At 33.4% G+C, this 15,682-nt stretch overlaps 1 pseudogene; it reads right to left on the reverse strand.

The window, feature by feature from the left end:
* Positions 1-4,265: 4,265 nt before the first annotated feature.
* Positions 4,266-4,355, reverse strand: LOC141572013 (U2 spliceosomal RNA; annotated as a pseudogene).
* Between the last annotated feature and the right edge of the window lie 11,327 nt (positions 4,356-15,682).

Here is a 15,682-nt window from a genome sequence, read left to right on the forward strand (position 1 = left end):
TTTCTCCATGGAATAGTTTTTCCTGTTTACCTAAATTGGATGTAGGAAAGGAACAACCTTTGATTATGAAAATATTTTGATAAGCTATCCATGTATTTTTGCAGGAAGAATGACAAAAATTTTTGCTCAATATAAATGAATAAACATATCATGAATTCAAAAAGAAAACAGAAAATAGGAGCATGATGCGAAGAGAGAAGATAAATATCTGAAGAATATTTAAGAGGTGTGTGTGTGTGTGTGTGTGTGTGTGTGTGTGTGTGTGTGCTATAAAAACCTTGTGTGAATGATTTTATTTTTGTGTGGAAATGAAGAAGAGACCTATTGGCTGGGATCTTGGTGGATTGTACAGTCTACTTACTATGTTAGTACTGTAAGGTTAAAGATGGCTTTCTTCTCCCTTACTTTCTTCTCCTGCTCAGGCAGAGTGTTAGCATATGGTTGAGGTTTTGTTAATTAGACAATTTCAGAGTATTTCTTGGGACTCTGAATCTTGAGCAAGTGACTGAGAACACAGTGACAGTATGAGCCCCTGTTCAGTGTTGGTGGTGTACCAGCCTGTTCTTGGATGAGCCTCACTCAGTTTCCTGTTGACTGGCCCTCCAGAGCATCTCTCAGAGTATATGTTCTAAGCTGGTGCACTTGCTTTCCTCAATTCTATGAATACCAGATATCCATCTAATAAACTTCCTTTTGTATTATATGACCATGTAAGTCCCCTGAGGAATGACTACAGGTCCTGTGGTAGGCAGAATTATGGTCCCCCAAAGATGTCCACTACATTGTAATACCTAAGATCTATGCATATGTTACTTTACATGGCAAAGGGGCATTAAGGTTACGGTTGGAATTAAAGTTGCTAATCAGCTGATATTGAGAGCCCAAGAATATCCTGAATTATCTGAGTGAGCTCTGTGTAATCACAATAGCCCTTAAATGTACAAGAGGAAGATGGAAGAGTAGCTTGAGGGACATGAAAAGAAAGAGGTTAGACCCACCATGGTTTTCTTTGAAGATGAATGAAGGCAGCCATGAGCCAAAAAGACAGAGAAACCCTCTAAATTCCAGAAAGGCAAGGATAGATTCTTCCCTAGACCCTCCAGGAAGAAATACAGCTCTGCCAATACCTTGATTTTAACCCACTGAGAACTGTGCCAGACTTCTGATCTAGAGAACTTGAAGATAATTAGTTATTGTGATAATTAGTTATGGAAACATTAAGAAACAAATATAGGTCCTAAGTAAGACATTGTTGGGGAGGGAGTGATGTCACACTGACGTTATGATTACAGGTCCTGTGGTAGGCAGAATTATGGTCCCCCAAAGATGTTCACCTTTAAAGATGGAGCTTTAAAGAGGGAAGTGGAAATGCTAGCTGACCTCTGAGTTATGCTTCCCTTTCTTGCATCCCCCACTTCACACCCTGTGCTAACATCCACTTTCAATCTTAAAGACAAAAATATGTTTTTTTCATCTTTGTACCACCTCCAATGACTAACTCCATGTGTTTTACATGCTAGATGTTTAACTAATATTTATTTAATTGAATGTGTTGAATTATAGGGAAATAAAAATAAATGTTAATTAAGGCAATAAAGAAGATAGAATAAATATCATCCTTTTTTGATGGATGGAGGGATATATATATATTCCCTCCTCTTCCTATACAGAAATTTCTGGATTATTACCAATGTAAGTAGAGAGAATGATAGACATCCAGTTTTTACATAGTTACAAGCACCAGAATGGGGAAGGAAGCTGTCTTTTTCTATCAGCTGAATACAGTGCTCCCTGCAGGAGAATGCAGCAAATGATAGTGGAGAAAAGTATATAAGACTGGAACCTTCAGCCTGCCTCTGCCTTCAAAAATAATTATCTGTCTTTGATGATAGGAAATCTTATCTCTCTCTAGCCTTTGTCCTTGACTTCAATCCCCATCCATTTTCAACTTAACATCTTAATAATTCAGCACTTGCCATCAACTAGTAAATATGCAGCATTGCTCTCTGATTTGAAAGATAGAGTTTTAGACATGGGTATTATGTTTGAATGATACCCATTTCTTGGTCCTTTTCTGATGATACAGACCATCAGTTCTCTGGACAGGAGATAAATCATTGTTATAAGTTGATTAATGCTCTGTTTCTCTGCCTTCTTGGCTCTGGAATGTCTGACATTCAGCCACCTGATCTGTAGTTAATAAATAAATTCAGACTAATATACCTTTAAAATATATTCCAGTTACTGTGAAAACAAAAGCATCCAAATTAAGGCAGTCTTTTACGTAAAGCAAAACACCTACTGAAACCTCTCACTTTTATTTCTAGATTTGCAATTTGCTCAGTACAGTTGACCTTTCAGCATATATGGAATATACACAGACAGGATTTCAAATAAAACAAAACACTTCTTTGTTTTAATGTATGGTATTTAAATACCCCTCTACTGCATTATTTATAAAACTGTTTTATAGAACGCTAAAACGTATGGGGCTGTTTAAAAATGCTAATCCTATAATTAATAGTCAGAGGCATACACTTTCCCCTAGCACAAGGCACTGATATTCTAAATCTGTCACTCTGAACTTTACAGTAGGAGACAGCCATCTGCCTGCATGCAGCCATCTGAAACAAAGCAAGAATATCTGCTCTCATGGTTCCCCTGGTGAGATACAGGATCATTATGATAAAGCTGGCAACAAGGTTTAGCTAATGTGAATTAAGATAGCATGTGTTGAGGAAAAAAAAAGAGCACATTAAATCAAACTGCTTCTGTAAGTCAATGTTATTAGGTGATTGGAGACGGATGATTTGATAAAGTACAGCACATGACATAATGTCAAGCTGATAGGAAATATGTGTGTGGTTGACCCATTACTGAGTCCCATAGCCCTAAAAACCCTTTCTCTATGTTACTGAATCTAGCGCTATTTTAGTTAAGGCTATACTTAATTCTCATCTCCATTTTGCTGTGAAAAAAACCAACGTTTTAAAATAAAATACTTTAACATTCTCTCACAACTTAAGAACATTAACTAGAGTAAAAAGGAACAAGGCTGTAAAAAAAAACCCACAATTTTCAGCATGTCTTATAGATGTCTACGCAATTATATAATTTTTTCAGAGTGTCATCATATACATCTACATTTTTCTGATTCAAATCTTCAAAATCTACTTCCTATATTTTAGTTCTACTAAAATATCTACTCTGATATTCTACCACTCAGACATGATTCTTTTTGGGTCACCTAATATGCATTTCAGTTTGATTTCAGGTGGGTCATGATAATGTTTTCTTCCTGAAACATGTATCAGCTCAACATTCAGTTCTTGGTTTTCTGATTTTAAAAATTGTACTTTCCAAAGAAAATGCTCTTTTCTTCCTGAAATAAAGATACTTTTTATAAACAGATGTGAAAGAGTGAGAATATTTAGAAATTTCATGTCATGCCATCATGTTCAATTTGGTTGTCTAACTAGTGCGGCGATGGAGCATGGTGGTTAAACGTAAAGACTGGAGTCAGGCAGAATTGCTCATCTGTACCTCATCTATACCAGATACAAGCTGTGTGACCTTGACAGAGTAAGTTAACAACGCCAGGCCTTAGATTTCTTATTTGTAAAAGTGGGTAATTTAGAGTGCTTACTTCAGCTGGGTTATCCTGAGGCTTAAATGAAATAAGATGCACAAAGCCCCAGTGCACTGTCTGGTAAATCAGAACCCCTCCGAATGATATTATGCAAATTTCATTCCTGAAGTAGAAGTTCATATATTTTAGATGTTGAATATATTTAATAAGGGATTCAGTTAAAAAATTACTTTCATAGCAATCTATCAGTAAATTCTAAGCAATTTAATACTAGGAATGTTTCTAAGAAATATAAATAAATACACACACATGCGCGCGCACACACACACACACACACACACACACACACACAGATTGATTGACTGATTTACAGACTGTTTATCCACAGCAAAATTTTTATCAGGTAGTTGAAATACATTGAAACTGGCACACGATCTGTTTATTGAAATCTACACTTAGAAATTGTGGCATCTGACCAACCTGGATAATGCTATAAAAAGTCTTGTCATGGTACCAGATTCCTAAATTATGGGCCTTAGGCAGTAGTCATTGCCTGTCAATCTGGATTCTGAGATGAATACCAGTATGAATTATATTTAGAGCATTACATTGAAAACATAAACCTGTTCTTGGCTTTCTTTATAACTGAAAGAAGAAAGGTACTTAATTCCAATTCAGGGGGTAAATGGTTAAAAATAAATATTGATAATTTTTATATTTACAAATAATATTCCACTTGATCTTAGCCAAAAGGCCGAGAAGTGATCACAAATAATATTCCCAATCCTAAAAATGTACATCACATCACATTCTAAACATTATATGGAAATGTTTTCTCCAAAGGAGGCAAGAACAACAATAAATTTACAGATAATACTGTCATGCTTGATAATCTAAAAAGAGTCCTATTGCATGCATTTTGTTTAGTGCATCATATACCTCAGATGTTACTTACTTAAAGCTTCTTCTTCTTAAAAAATAAAAACAACAACAAAAAAACCAATTCTCTAATTGGTGATAATTATTTACTCACAGTTTCTGGTTACTTTTCACTTAGAAATAAATATGCTGTAGTAGATTAGCAACACATGTCTTTGCAACACATGATCATGCAATTTATTAGTTTTTAAAATATTAGAAATTCAACAGGGAAAGCAGTTAAAATATAGAAGGTAGAAACTGATTAATAATGGTGAAAAAATAAAATATTCCCAACAATGAATATAGAGCAGAGATTCTCAATTGTTTTCTTGAGCTCAGTTTCCTACATTCTGCCTCCTCAAACACCAAATATAATTAAACCTCAGTTAAGCTTTGGATCTACTCCAAATAAACCTGAATTTCCTCTTTCTGAATGAAAGCATAGGTCTTTATATGAGTGTTAACACTACTGAGTAAAGAGGAGGAAGAATTGGGGATTCAGTAGGAGAGATGGATACGGTTAGGGCATCATTTGTAATCTGACACGTGTGATTGATGAGTCCTCTTATAACATCAATTTCACCACTGTCAATAAATTTGGATTAACATATTAAAGTATATTTTAAGAAAGGTAAAGAGGGTATTTTCTAAGATTCTACCTACCGTGAAATTAAAGAAAAAAAAAACCCTCTAAGAATTTTAAATGATTAAGTGTAGATCTAAAACAGTTTTACAATCCAAATTATGTACCTAAATCTCTACTCACAGAAAGTAATATAAATGGTCTCAAATTGCAGCAGCAGAAGGCAAGTCTCATGATACTTTACAGACATATTAAATATTCACTCAAAAATTAAGCAATAGTGATGTGACTTCAAAAGCATTTTACAGTTTAAAAATAGACTCTAAGGACACAAATGTTTTACAATGAACATGAAAACAGTCTGTGTTTCCATTTTTGCACTTTTTACTGTACTTTCTTGCTTACGGGGCTGAATATTAAAACATTCATAGCTGTCACACGGTCATTTGGGAAGAAGAGCCAGCTAACACATACACACACACACCCCTTTGGATTAGGTTTTGGAGATTCCACATTTTGATACTTAAAAAATTATTTAACAAAATGTCGGATAAGTAATGAAATTCTTTCCATCTGAATCACTCACTATCCAATAGTGATTCTCATCCCACATCCCCAATTTAGAGCCAGTGATTAATTTTACATAGAAAACAATGACACTTTTCAGCTATTAGTATTGGGACACGCAATCAGCTCCGTCATGACCTAATGCCTTTGTAAACTGCCCAGGGTGTTTCTGGCGCTAGTGGCCCAGCATTGCTGTATTGAACTGATGGACTCTTAGGAGGTCACTAGATGTTGACAATAAGGGAATCTTCTTTTGATTCATAAACAGCTACATTAATGATAAAATTATGTTCTGAAGCATCAAAAACGAATGTACTCTTCTTACATATAAAAATAATTTAATTATGGGGATCTGCTTATGAACTATAGAAAATAGTGATTTGATTAACAAGTACACAACAAAAGTAGTATTAACTAGAACCCAATTATTTCTACAGTGACAAAAGATGAACGCATCATAATTTTACAAGAAGCTATTTAAATAACACTACCTTTAAATTTTAACTCTCATTTTGTATGGTAATCGAAAATATATTTTGAATGGCAATCCTAACAACAAAAAAGTCATCTTAGGTTTGCTTCTACAATACTAAGCCAAAAGTGGCCTATCAGAACTCATCTGTAAATAAAATTATATGGATGTTTCTTGTTTGTGCTAGTGTATTTATAATATAATATAACATAGTATAAATATGTATATGTATAAACATATTTCTCTTCCTCCCTCTAGAGAGTTTTTAAAAAGAAATATAGAAGGATAATGAAGCTGGCTTACCTTGTTCACAGAAATGGCCAGTGAAATGTAGTGGACAGTTACACTGGAATGAGAATACACCACTTGAGAGGAAGACAGGATGGCAAGTGCCTCCGTTTTGACACACCTCTTCTTGGCACAATGATGGTGCTGCACGAGCAGGGAGGAGGGAAGTCCACATGACATCAACCCCTCCTGTCCCGCCAGAAGGAGCAACAAATGAGGACACTGAAGACAGAGTAGAATTCTGGGATCTAGATTTATAAGCAGATCAGAGAACACAATATAAGTAAAAGTCCTAGTAACTTAAATAGAAATAACAGAACTGGTTTAAAATAAGAGGGAAAAAAACACAGTCATGCAAGGTTTAACTGAAGGTAACTAGAATTATTATATTTGTTTTACATTTGTGGGATTTATAAATGTTGAAAATGTCTGAGCCCCAGAATGTGACCCTGAGTGAATCATAATGCTGTAGTCAATTTACATGGTTCTGAGATGCTAAATTAATTTGTTCAAACTAGCAAGAAACCTGGATATATCCGCCTCCATAAGCCTAACAGTCAATTTTCTTATGTAAAATAATTAGAGTTTTGGCTAAACATAGTTCTACTTTTACTATTCTAAACCTCATGAGTCTAAGATCAAGAAGTCAGGCCATGTTTTAGTGGTAAAACCACCTGTAATTGAATTATTTGGAGGTTGATTACTAGAAATATGTATTCCTGAAAATGTGTTGCATTCATTTCTAGGAGTTATCCAAGAGGTATTTTAGAAATGCCTACAAACGATTCCCTCATTTCCCCCCCACAAATTATATTACCAGTTTAATTTTTCCTCCCTAATAAATAATGACCAAAAAAAATTCCCTTTGAATTAAGCTGAAACCTTTAATTTTATATTCAAAGGCTCTAGATAATCAAATTCCTCTCTGTTTTGCAGCCTCTTTTATCATGTTTCCTCATAAATATCTTAACATGTGTCAAACAAAGTGAGATTACTATTAAAAGACCCTGAGCTTTCCTAAGTTTGGAAGTTGGTTCACACCACTTTCTATGTACAGTTGTTCCTCTCTTTGTATCTAAATTTCACCTGGAGTGCCAAGGCAAGATCGATATTATTTCCTCCACATAGCCTTCTTGGTTACTCATGGCCCATCAAGATGAAATTGATGTTTTTCATCTCTAAAATTTCATAACATGTCATTGTACCACTGCTCAAATATTTCCCAACTGCTTATGGCACAGTTATTATTTTATGTACAGCCACTCCTCCTAGATTGTACCCTGGTCATTGTTTTCCCACCCTCCCTCCACACACAGATTCCTCATTTGGGCAGAATACTTTGTTCATAGTAAACACTTTATAAACATTTGTGAAATTAATGTCTTTAGTGTACACCTGAGTGCTATGTACTCTTTGGGAAGCAGTGCTTTTGGAATTTTCATTTAATATAATCAGTAAGAGAATTATTTTGTTAATGTTAAAATTTTGCTGCAATAAAAATATTCAATAACTTAACTATCTGAGTAAAATTTTATTTTGTGCATTGTCTGCTGTATATCAGTTTGATCTGATTTCAAATCCAGTTGTTTATGACAAAAATGAAGTTGTCTTTAAGAGCGAAGTTGTTTTGAGATAAGAGTAATGTAAGCTGTGTCAGGATGTTACCATCTCATCTGCTCTCACAGATAGATACCCAGCTCAGCTGTTGTGGGTAATCGCCGGGGGCTAATAGAATAAAACATACATGGAGAAGCAACTATGGCAAGAGGACGTTTAGACTATAAATACCAAAAGTTTCTGAGGACTATTCCAGAGTGTTCAGTCTGGGCAAGGCTATCCTCTGCTGATCCAAATTAACTCCGCGGAGACCTTTCCGGCATTAACTCCTGCTGCTGGAAAGGTGAGTCTTACTGGCAGTGGCGAAAGCCTGGCACTGGCCCCGCAAAGAACATCTTGCCTGTCAACACCGGCGCTGTCATTCCCTAACAAAGTGCCCTAGCAACAAGGGACTTTTACTTTTGCTCTGGCAGCTGGACCTCAGCTCTCGGTTGGCCACACAGTCTGTCCTGTGTATCAACTTGTATAAATGTAAATCTCAACTAAATTTGGACTGTGTTCCTTTCATCTCCCCTTGCCTGGGATAATAGTATAATGAATTTATGGCTGCTTTAGAGTACAGGTATAGTTCAGAGATATTACGGGTTCCATTCCAGACCACCGCAATATAGCAAGTATCTCAAGAAAGTGAGTCGTAATCTTTCGGCGGATGGAAGGTTTTGCCTTCAATTAGTAAAACCACAACATCGGTGATGTACAGTAAAGCAAATGAAATGAGGTATGCCAGTATGTTCTTTCTTTTGGCTTATAAGATATATTATCCTATATGCTAAATGGTAAATTATTATAATTCTCACAGTGAAGCTGTGTTAAATAAAATACTGGGAAAAATAAGGTCAGTCTCTGAGCAAAATTTTGTCCCCCAAATAAAACATTGTCATAAAGATAAAACCTTGGCAAAAAAAATGTCAGCTCAAAGATATTCTCTGACTGACATTAGAGACTTAGTTATTTTTGCATCTACTGTGTATATGAGTTGTATACATCAACTTTTTGGAATAAAAAAGCTGAAGAAAGTGAAATATATAATTTAAAAAACATTTAACCAAAATAATGTTAATGTGCAAGTCAGTTCTTTTGGTTTACAATCCTTTACAATCTGAAATTCTTCTTTATGGTGTTTATGGAAGACTGTATATATATATAGATAGATAGATAGATAGATAGATAGATAGATAGATAGATATATACACAGATATATATATATATATACACAGATATATATATATACACAGATATATATATATATATATACACAGATATATAATATAAAATCATTGTTTAAGCCTGACTCTCTTTCCTGTGGACTGGAATTTCCATGAAGGACAGATAGATCACCTCTGTTTTTTTCTTCATCTGATCCCTAAAAAACAATGCTGGACCCCAAGCAGGCTCTCTAATAACTATTTTATAAATGAATTTAAAACATTTTTATAAACATGAAATGTAGCATATTACTAACAAGAAAAATAAAAAAAATAATCTTTGGTTATCTTTGGGCTCAATTTCATATCTCCGTTATATGGCTTTTTAGTTTTATTAGTAATATAAATTCCCCCACTTTTGATGTAATCTTATAATTAACTTTCTCTGATTTCATTTTATTATATTAACATAGTTCTCCCCATTTGTACTCATAATATAAGTTTGGCCCTTTCGGCAAACTTCTGTCAAGTTAAATGGCAATACTAATTTGAATTACACGGGTTTTATTACTTAGTATTCCGTATTTTAATTTAATTTTTAGTTTTAGTGTTTCTGAATAATTTCACCATTTCATCTAACTCTTGCATGGACTTCATAAACTGCAGTCAATCATCTTTTCTCAGGAATAAATCAGACTGAATTAAATGTCACTACTTTCTGCTACTGCTCAAGGAGCCTATGTCTCACCTGAAAAAAAATCAATATGTTGTACATTTCAGTTGTTAACTTATTACACAAAATAATTACTATCAATTGATCCATCATCTAAAAGATCAAGATCATTAATCAAATTTTGAAAATAGCATTAATCAGATACATTCTATGGTAGGATCAAATTTTATATCTGATATATTATTAATAGTTCTTGACTGTCGGTATTTTTCTTTTCATAAGTTATAAATTATGTCATGAATTTACCTATTTCAGAATTTAGAATTAAATAAAATTTATCCAATTTACTATATACTTTAAAAAACTAAAAAAAAATTATGGTTGCTAAAACTTTAGCTTATTTTTACATAAAAGGTTAAAAATACCAATGAATCCACATGGATGTTTATTAAACACAGCTAGACAATGGTCATATTAATATATTAGCAATGTAAAAGGAGCATTAAAGTTATCATTTCTTTTAATTCTAAAATTATGAAAGTATGAGAGTTTAGAAGGAAAGCAAGGCCCAGTGTTTTCAAAATTGTTTTTTAAATAAACAATATGGTAAAAATTGAACTTCTTTGCCTTTCTTACCTAAATACCTGATTTACTACCAGTCCAAAATAATAAGTGTGAAGAATCTGCTTGATTGCCTCTTGGGAACTTTGGACAAGAATATAGTGGTGAACCAGTGTCTGTTACAAGTAGTCAGTTTTCTGAATGAATAAAATATGCTGATTTTGTTCAAAACTCAAGCCTGACCCTTAGAGAAAGACATCTTGAAATGATAGTGATTTCTAATCATTTTGGGGGATCTCCAGGTGGAATAAGAAAGGAGGCCACTCCATTCATTGCCTTATTCCTGCCACTCTGCTTGATCTTTAGGAGGTTCAGCAAAGCCCCTGGAGTATGTAGCAGGCAGCAAGCAGTTCACATTGCCTCAGCCTGAGGGATTTTGCTATTGTCAATAAGCATTTGTCTGCCCTCAGTTTCTTAGAAGGAGGAATGCACTCACTCACAAGTGTGAATTCTGGAAGCCCCACTCAAAATCAGAGGAGAATTTTTTAAAATATGAGAAAGTGTTAAAAAGAAACAAAGAAACAGTATAAGAGGAATCTTGAGTTTGTGGCTATGAATAGTGAAGGGGAAAGAAAGTTTCCAGTATCACTGCATTTTACATTCTTAAAAGCACATAAATAAATGTGTTATAATCTAGGCAACAAAAGGCATATATACTTGATGTACAAATTATATATATTAGTACAAATTATATATATATATATATATATATATATATATATATACACACACACATAAATATTCGTACATAAAATTTGTACATAAAAACATATATATATATATGTATATATATATATATATATATATATATATATATATGCTTTTTTATTTTTACAAGAAAATGAGAATAACTGTTATAAACACACATATGCCATTCTACTTCACCTTTTCACCTACTAGGGTATGCTATTCTACTCTTTACTCTTTCACCTAAAAATAATTCTTAGCAAGCTTCCCTATAAGTAAGTATAGTCATTTTCCTTTTCAAAGCTGCAGTTGGGTATACATCATTGATTCTATCAGTTTGGAATTAATATATTTAAGTAGTTTCAGTTTTTTTCCCTATTACCTGTATCATAAATTCATTTTAATAGCTATATTGAGATATAATTTACTGACATAGAGTATGCCCATTGAAAGTGCAAAATTCAATAGGTTTTAGTAGATCCAGGGTTGTGCAAACATCACCACAATCTAATTTTATATTTGTCATCCCAAAAAGACACCCTGTAATCATTAGCAGTTACTCCTTACCTCCCACCCTCAGCCTACTTTCTACCTCTACAGATTTGTCAATTTTGGACATTTCATATTAATGGAATTATATAATATGTGGTCTTTTGTGACTTAGAATAATGCATTCCCTCTCCTGGATATCTACCCCAAAAATCTGAAAACATTTATACATAAAGACACGTGTGCTCCAATGTTCATTGCAGCTTTGTTTACCCTGGCCAAGACATGGAAACAACCAAATGTCCTTCGATAGATGAATGGATAAAGAAGTTGTGGTATATATACACAATGGAATACTATTCGGCAGTAAGAAAAGATGATATAGGAACATTTGTGACAACATGGATGGATCTTGAGAGTATAATGCTAAGCGAAATAAGTCAGACAGAAAAAGCAGAGACCCATATGATTTCACTGATATGTGGTATATAAACCAAAAACAACAAAAGAACAAGACAAACAATGAGAAACAAAAACTCATAGACACAGACAATACTATATATATATATATATATATATATATATATATATAGAAACACAAATTTAGAATATTTATTTATATATAATAATATATATATATATATATATATATATATAATAAAGGCCTATATAATATTAAAACTCCCCGAATAGTTTCTGGTTACTAATTTCCTCAATCCATCACCAATATTAAATATCTTCACTTAATTGGTTATATATCTGATAAATGAGAATTGTGAGAATTGATAATCTCATTGCTGTTTCAACTTGTACTAATTTTTTAATATATTGTCATCTATATTTTATCTAGTATAAATCACTAAAATATATACACATTCCTCACTTTTTTGGGTTGTTTTTATATATCAATTTATAGGAGATAATTTTGTATGATGGATATTGATCTACTTTAATTTTCCAATAAGATTTCTTGGTCTTTCTGGGTAGTTTGTAATTTTTCACTGTTTTCCCTCTTCTGTTGTTCCTATTGAAATTAAGTCCAATTATCCTTCTTTTGTAGTAAATTTGTCTTTCTTCTCTGGATACTTTTTTCTCGTTTGGCTGTAAGAATATCTCTCATTATTTTGACATTGTAGTAGTTTATTTAAATTTTTTTCTCTACTTTAGCTTATATTTTATGTCTGTATGTGGCTGGAATATTGTTTCAACTTCCACCATATCCAAAATGAAAGTTACTATCATTTTCTTTACTCTTCCAGAAATTTCTCAAAATGCATGTTTGTTAAAATAACCTGTTATTGTTTTGCAAAACTGATATATATGAATGTAGTATATGAATGTGTATGTATGTGTATATATACATGTGTGTATGTTTATGTTTTTGTATTTTCTATAGATTCTACATGAGAATACTTATATATGTACTTACAGTTTGCACTGTTTAGAACACACATAATAGTATTTGTATATCTGTACCATAGCACACAATTGTTTTTTATGATTATTTCCCATTTTAGGACTTAAAAATCTTAAAACAACTTTATTTACTTACTTCAGTAATCAGTACTCCAATGCAGTTCTGACATACAGTCATTGCTAAAGGTATATATTTTATTTTGTTTTATAAATTTTTAAATCATAGATATATTCTGAGATATGGCACTAAAAGAAGCAAATCATTTTTTAAATATAAAATGTCATGTATTATTATGGAAACTGAATTCTATACATGGATCCTTAAAGAATGCTACAAATTCATATTCTAATGCTGATATTATTTAGTTTTTTTAGAGCAAATTAAATTTAAAATGACATTTATGAAAACAGTATTTTTGATTAAGAGCATAGTTTTATTTAATGGCTACATTTCGATTTACACATCATTGAAATTTGAATATCTTTCCACTATGGAGAGTAACAAATATATAAATATGCAGCATTTTTAGTAAGTTATTTATATCAAATTGTAATTTTTTATTATATTAATTAAGTTGAATTTATTCCCTCCATTATGGAGAGATACTACTCCAGAATACTTCCAAATTAACATAAAACTTACAGGAAAAAAATGTATTCTAAAATATCAGCCAGGATAAAAAATGTGCAGTTACTTATGAATTGGAAAGTGCATCCAAATTAAAGAAATATATCAACATCAAGGTATCATAGTTAAAGTCACGAACATGTGTGCTGGCAAAAACAAATGCAAATTTATCTTATTGTCTTATAAGGAGAGAAAAACTTTCTCAGGTTCACAGGAGCCCCAGAGTATTTTTTTAATGGAAAATACTTTTTTAAAGGAATCCAGACCTATACCTTTCCAGCCAGGATTTGAAAAACGAAGATGCGCCAAGAGAGATGGCATGTCAATCAATCTAGAATTCATTGCACATCATTCATTTATGCATTTATTCAGCCTAAAAGGACTTATGGAGTGCTCTGTAGGCTCCAGAAATTCACTAATGAAGACTTTAAGGTGATCAGGAGAACCTTGCCCTTCTTTTTATGAGCTTTCAATCTTGTGGGGTTGAGAAAAACAAAATCAGCAATTGCAAAACTGCATAATGCATCAAGTGCTAACTGTAAACCTAGTAATGCTCTATGTGTTTCAAATGTGCTAACATAATTTAATTCTCCCAAGCATACAAAAATGGGACTACTATGTTTATTTTCCTAAATTTGCAGGAAAAAAATAAACAGAGGTATATACTTAATAAACTTGCTCAAGTCACAAGGCAAATATATGGTGGAAATGGATTTGAACCCATTAGTTTGAATGTTGACTAAAACTTTAAAAAATTTTTACACTCCTGGCATGGGAAAAGATAGGACATACTGATGCTATGGAAAGTTGGATAGGTGCTAGGGAAAGATAACAGAACAAAAACCATCAGGAGAGGCTTCCTCAAGAGATTTACAGCTGAGTCTTAAAAGACCAGGAGTTGATTACAGAGTAGGCAAAGAATTCTGGTGTTTAGAAGGACACTAAAACCCCTGTCAGAGGATTTCCCATATTTAAAGACAACAATCATGGGGAATTGCAAGAGATTTGGTATAGAGAAGGCTCCAGAGAGTGCGCGTATGTGCACACATGTGTGTATGTAAGCTTGCTAACAGGTGAGTCTTGGGAGATAGGCAGGGGCTGGAAAATGGGAAGACTTGTTGATCATGTTGTGAGACTTTTAAGCAGGAAATTAATAACCTATGTCTGTTTTTGAACGACGATTTCTGGTTTTAGTGTGGAGAATAGTTTGTAAAGGAGAAGTTGCTGGAAGTAGTTGAAGTTTTATAGAAATAAAAATAACCAGACTGACACGTGAACTAAGAGAATGTTATTGAGGATGTAGAGATATGAAGAGATTTGAAATAAATTTGGTGTTGAGGGTTTAGCAAAATTACTCCATAATATTACTGTCTTGACATCCATTTTGTGTGGCCAAATGGCCTATATGTCCTTGAGCTGATGCTAGCTCCTTCCATAACTGCATGCCCTAGATGGTGGGCCACAGAGGCATGAGTAAATATTTTAAGTTCCTGATATGACTCCCCAATTGACTTTTTGGTAATCAGTCTCCCCGACCTCCCCATGCATTTCCCTTGTACACTTCTTAGTTAAGACCCCCCAGAAAGCTTTTTGGTTTGAATTAACTGATTTGGCCTTACCCAGGAACCTCAAAGCACTCCCCACATGGACCCTAATAAAAGCATGTGCCCCAGATTTTGCTTCTCTCTCAGCCTGCACCTGTCTTGACCGACCCGCTTGGCCCCTCGAGGCTGACCTTGTACTTCTTCCAGAACCTATGATTAATACAATCCTCTATTTCAATTCCATTGTGGTCTTTGGTTGAACCACAGTTAATCATCCAACAGCTGGGTCTCAACACATGTTATTAGGTTGGTGCAAAAGTAATTGCAGTGTAAAAGGTTAAAAATAATTGCAAAAACCGCAATCACTTTTGCACCAACCTGAAAATTTAACAAAGTCAAAACATTTGGTTTCCAAAGGACTTTGTGATCAATTTCATATATC

This window comes from Rhinolophus sinicus, linkage group LG05, assembly GCF_036562045.2.
Source record: "Rhinolophus sinicus isolate RSC01 linkage group LG05, ASM3656204v1, whole genome shotgun sequence".
Classification (NCBI taxonomy): domain Eukaryota; kingdom Metazoa; phylum Chordata; class Mammalia; order Chiroptera; family Rhinolophidae; genus Rhinolophus; species Rhinolophus sinicus.